Below are 6,000 nucleotides of genomic sequence, written 5' to 3'. Positions count from 1 at the left end.
AGCCAACGTGCCTCCCCCTCTGCATTGCAATAATCATGGTTATTAGTGTGTGGCAATCATAGTTACCCTGCAACAATAACGCTTACATTTTACTGACACTTTCGTTTATTTCCTCACACCCCTAAGAAGTTGATGCTATTATTAGCCCCATTTTACAGATGCGGCCACTGAGAGCTCAAAGGATGAAATAATATGCCCCAAACCAAGTCTGCCAGGACCCAGAGCCTGGCCTGGGTAGTCTATCACTTGTCAGATTGTCATGATTGCCCTGCAAGGCCCTAATCCAGGAAGCCCTGGTGTGACCTATGCAGGGTGGGAGCTGGGGAGGGGCAGATACTCTGAGCTTGACTGCCTCACCTTCTTCATCATCACCAAGGAAATGAGCTCTCCCTTGCGGTTGCCATGGAAACCGTCTAAGCTCCTTCTTTCTCTCACTTTCACCATGGAGACAGCCAAGTGGAAAGCAGCTCTTGGAGTGGGAGGAAAGCCCCGCAGAGGGAGAGGGGAGAGCGTGCCTGCAGACACTTCTGTGTTGTTTGTGAGGCAGCATATCCAGTAGGAGCCCAGAGCCGGGAATTCCCGCTCTGTTGAGGAATGTGGAGTCATTCCTGGAGCTGTGTACAAATACAATGTCAAAGCCAGGATGTCCCTGGGGAAACACAGGTGACAAGAATTGTTTTCTGAATTTATTTCTAGAGGCTGCCTTTCCTTTAGTCAACCATTGTCCAGTTTAAAGGAAATTCCTAAATTTTCATGTCCCACAAGTGCCAAAAACCTGCCCGGCCAGGTCTTCTCTTTGTCTAATTTTACTTCCAGCCTGCTGGGTGACATTGGGTAACTCAACTATTTCTTCCTGGTACCTATCAAATAAAGCAGATGGGCTAGCTCAGTGGCTCTCAGACATCCAGATTTCCAAGCCAGTACAAGTTCTTTAAAACACATGAGGCTCCAACCTAGGTTGCCAGACTTTTATTTTGTAAGCTAAGGACATAAACATTTAAAAACTGTGTTATCTCCAGAGGAAGGACGGTGTGATGGTGAAGTGCGTGCAATGAAACCAGACCACCAAGCTGAGGTCCTGACTCCATGACGTCCCCCCTCAGGATGCGTGCCAGCTTGACCTCCATGTCTCCGTTTCTTTGGAAGTAAAATTGGATTAATAATAGCATCTATCTGCTCAACGTTGCTAATTATTAGAGAAATGCAAATCAAAACTACAATGAGGTATCACCTCATACCGGTCAGAATGGCCATCACTAAAAACTCTACAAATAACAAATGCTGGAGAGAATGTGGAGAAAAGGGGACCCTCCTGCACTGTTGGTGGGAATGTAAGTTGGTGCAGCCACTGTGGAAAACAGTATGGAGGTTCCTCAGAAACTAAAAATAGAACTACCATATGATCCAGCAATCCCACTTCTGGCACATATCCAGACAAAAGTCTAATTCAAAAAGATACACGCACCCCCTATGTTCATAGCAGCACTATTTACAATAGGCAAAACATGGAAACAACCTAAATGTCCATCAACAGAAGAATGGTTAAAGAGGATGTGGTACATATATACAATGGAATACTACTCAGCCATAAAAAAGAACGAAATTATGATATTTGCAGCAACATGGATGGACTTAGAGATTATCATACTAAGTGAAGTCAGAAAGCAAAAGACAAATACCATATGATATTACTTATATGTGGAATCTGAAATATGACACAAATGAACTTATTTATGTAATAGAAACAGACTCACAGACATAGGGAACAGACTTGTGGTTGCCAAGGGGGAGGGAGCTGGGATGGAGTGGGAAGCTGAGGTTAGCAGATGTAAGCTACTACATATAGATGGATTAAACAACAAGGTCCTAATGTACAGCACAGAGAACGTATTCAATACCCCATGATAAACCATACTGGAAAAGAATATTTTTAAAAATGGGGGCTTCCCTGGTGGTGCAGTGGTTGAGAGTCCACGTGCCGATGCAGGGGACACGGGTTCGTGCCCCGGTCCGGGAGGATCCCACATGCCGCGGAGCGGCTGGGCCCGTGAGCCATGGCCGCTGAGCCTGCGCGTCCGGAGCCTGTGCTCCGCAACGGGAGAGGCCACAACAGTGAGAGGCCCGCGTACCGCAAAAAAAAAAAAAAAAAAAAAAAAGAATATTTTAAAAAATGTATACATACGTATAACTGAATCACTTTGCTGTACAGCAGAAATTAACACAACATTGTAAGTCAACTCTACTTCAATTAAAAAAGATTTGGTCACAGGAAATCAAGGGCAATGAAGAATAAAGGATGGAAAAATACTTTGAAACGCTTTATTTAACGATATATTTTTTAGTAATGGTAAAAAATGATTTAAAATTCTATAAAAATGTTTATTGAATCAAAAAAATATATAATAGCATCTGTCTCTTCAGCCCCTGTGGTGACGAAATGAGACAAACTGCGCAGAGCTTTCAGCACAAGGCCCAGCACAACGGCAGAACTCAAGCAGTGCTAGCAAATATGATCACCATCACCATCATCTCATACAGGAAATTTTAACAACAAATAAAGCGAAAAAAAAAAAAGGACTCAATCTAAGGCAAAAGGACAGTGTTTAAACTGGGTATAATTTAGCTTTGGGGGGACTTCCTTGTTGGTTCAGTGGTTAGGACTGCGCCCTTCCATTGCAGGGGGCATGGGTTCCAGCCCTGGTCAGGGAACTGAGATCCCGCAAGACACGTGGCCAAAAAAAAAAATTTAGCTTTTGGAAAAAAGTCATTCTATTGTCCTCACTGACTCTCCATTCCCTCAGGGTGGAACCCAGAATCACTGGATTCCATGACATTAGGTTCCTTTTGCTCTAAGAGGCAACGCGTTTAATTCTCAAACAGCCTTGATTAGCCAAAGGACAGCCCAGGGGCCCAGAGCCAAAGATGCGTGACAAATCAGGTGCGCTTAGTGGCCATCCTAAACTTGAGGCAGGCCCGGCTCTAAGCAGCAAAGACGTCTCTGTGCCTGACGGTTGCAGGAAATGAGGAAGAACTGACACCCGATCCCATCCTTCACCAGCCTCCTCCCTGACTCTGTGACGTCAGGGTTAGGCCACACCGGCAGTTAACTGAAGGCCTAGGGTCCTGGTCTGGGATGCAGAAACTCTAACTGCCCCTGTTTTGTCCTCCGCTAAAGCTGTCTGGCCCAGTTCCTGAGCTGCCACCCCAGGCGCAACCCGTCTCCCCGCCCTCGGCTGCTGCAGGGACGTGCAGAGCCCTCCAAGCAGAGGCTGATTTGCAGAGGCCTCATCTTCCAATTTAGTCTCCCTCCGCCTCTCCCCACTGGGACTTGGGTGGTAGAAGCAGTCGGAGGAAGAACAAACAGACGGAGGCAAGGACCCTGAAGAGCTCAGAATCCAGAGAGAAAGGCCTTCAGAATCAGAATGAGTAAAAGCAACTTCGTCTCTGGGACTGCATTTTTCTTTGCTGTAAAACAGGGGCAATCTTGTCCACCCTACAGACGGGATGAAATAACGCGTGGACTCATAATCATAATATTAATTCAGGCGTGGGTCCAGGTTTTGTGGGGCCTGAAGCTTATTCCGTTTGGAGGGGCCTCTTCAAGAAGAAGAATAAAAATTTACAAATACGAAATTGAACATGACAGGAAGTGTTTACTTAGGAGAAAAAAAAGTCACAACAAATGACAAGTTTTTAGAAAAACCGCAAATACTACAAACATCACAAAATCCAGGAAAATAACCTATTTCATTAATTAACATATGCTTCTATAATACTTCTTCCTACATTTTTTGGGGCTGTGTACACTGGTAGCCTCTTTATAGGACAATGATTTTATAACATTTTCTATAGAGAGATTATAAAGTTGATTCGGTCTGTTCTCTCGCACAGTTAATCCAAGTTTGTTTTTTATGATTGATAGTTTCGAGTAGATGTCAAGAAGGAAAAAGTTTTCCGTTTGCAATCTCATGCATTCATGATGGGAAGACTTTCCCTTGGACTTACTCTGACTTGCTGCTTCTCCACAGCGCCACATTTTTGCAGCCAGCATGTGTTCATTTCACAGTATGGCTTTTAGTCCTGCAACTTTCTGTTACGATGCTTGGTGGGTCCACACAGCAAGTCCTCAGAGGATGCCTAGAGGCCATTCCTCCCCCAGAATGGCTGGCAATAACTTAATGGGAGTGATTTTGAAACATGTTAATAGATCCACTAACCCAAACCAAATGTGTCTCTAGGCCCACTCCTAACATTTATGTAGCCCAGGACAAGCTTACATATAGAGGTCCACATTCTCACGTTGAAAATAAATACTTGAAATTTATCAACAAAGCCAACAAAGTGTTAAATAACTTATCTTGGTAACCTGGACGGCCAGGTTCAAACTTAGAATTCTCAGAATGCTCGGAGCGCCATATTAGAACGTGCTGTGTGGGGAAAGCTCTTCCGTGCCCCGGCTCACGGCTTGTCTCCTTCCTCTCCAGGCGAGAGCACTGATTTTGTACCTACACAAGCACTGGACACTGGCTCTCAGCTGTGGCAGGCTGACCTCATGAACTGCATCCTCGGGCATAGCTGCTCTGGCCTCCAGTTGGGTTTGGCCAACGGGAGGCACCTACAGGAAATGGGAGGGGGTGGGAGGACAGGGCCATAGGGTGTTCATTTCTCGGGCTTGGCGATGCTCCTGCCTTGTGGCCTTCTCCTGCGGCACAGCTCTCACTGAATTCCAGTAACGGCTCCCTCTCTTTGCCTCTCCAGGCTCATGGGTGGCAGGGGCTTTCCTGCTCTGGCTGGCCCCGGGATGCTTTACTTTCCCATCCTGGTTTCGCTGACCCTGCTTATACCTTTGTAAATAGCCCCTTTATTACACTCCCATGAATCACCTCTTTGAAGGATGCCATCTGTCTCCTGCTGGAAGCCTGGGTGATATAGCTGTTATTACTATCCCTTTTAGTTTAAGAAACATGTCTGATTTCCCGTGTGATCCTACGGAGTCAGCAATCCTTTCCCGGCCTCAGTTTCTCCACCTGTTAAATGAGAATATAATACCCCAGCCTTTCCTACTTCAGAAGGACATCGTAAGAATTAAATGAGTCAATATAGGTGAAAATATTCTGGGGAATAAAAAGTACAATAGTACCTCTATTATTAGAATTATTAAAGGTAATAATAGTAATAAAGTTGTTCCTGCCCAGAGATCTCCTCTGATCCCTCTCCTCTCCAGCACGGGAGCAGTGACTGAGGCTTCACTCTTTGGCAAAGCTGGTGTCCTTTGTTGCAAAGTCCTGTGCTGCTGAAAGATGAAATTCTGACCGAGATACACAATTCTCAGAGCTGCTGCCACCACGTTTTGACAGACGACCACAGTGGGCCCAAGGCTGGGCTTCAGCCCCTTGGAGCTCCCTCTCCTGGGCAGACCCTGCCGTGCCCTTGCGGCCTCTGGGCTGTGTTTGCAGAGAGCAGAGCCCAGGGCCCTGGCTGAAGCCACATGAGCCCCAGAGGCCCTCCCGTGGGAGCAGAGGGTAGGTGGAGTCTGACTCAGCGAGAGCTGGTATGGACTCAGGCTGCTCCAAGCTCCGGGCAGAAAGAAAATAGCTAGCGGAGTATGTGTGGCCAGGTGGGCTGGGATTGCCCCCAAGCTGAGAGTGAGGACGGTGGCCCTACTGGGCACGGTGTTAGTTTTCTCTGCCCATTCAGAACAGGAGCGTGCCTCTGAGGGCTTCTCCTTGCCGCTCCGGTCCAGCCTCTTAATCCATCAAGTATTTCCACTGTCCCTTTTTTCCAGCACATTCTCTCCACCAGGCTGACAAGGGAGGGACACTAGGATTAGCAAGGTTAATCAGTGGCCTCTGTGTGCTCCAGAGATCTCTGTCCCACGTCGTTTGAAATCAGAAGTCAATAACCCTGGAGCTATAGAAAAAACAACAGTAACTCAGTGGTCTGTTTCCTTTCCAAAGCTGACCCCAAAGTCTCACCCACGATATCACTAGCACAGCGGGG

General features: G+C 46.6%; 1 protein-coding gene across 1 annotated transcript in view; it reads right to left on the bottom strand.

Annotated features, from left to right (window-relative positions):
* Positions 1-2,648: 2,648 nt before the first annotated feature.
* The window catches only part of E2F6 (E2F transcription factor 6), a 51,007-nt gene continuing 47,655 nt past the window's right edge, over positions 2,649-6,000 (bottom strand). Inside the window, exon 13 of the transcript XR_011377892.1 lies at positions 2,649-5,910. The gene's annotated coding sequence lies outside the window, so the exon portion shown is untranslated. The remainder of the gene's footprint in view (positions 5,911-6,000) is intronic.

This window comes from Globicephala melas, chromosome 12, assembly GCF_963455315.2.
Source record: "Globicephala melas chromosome 12, mGloMel1.2, whole genome shotgun sequence".
Lineage (NCBI taxonomy): Eukaryota > Metazoa > Chordata > Mammalia > Artiodactyla > Delphinidae > Globicephala > Globicephala melas.
Note: the sequence above shows the minus strand (reverse complement) of the source record. Positions and strands in the feature narration are given on the sequence as shown.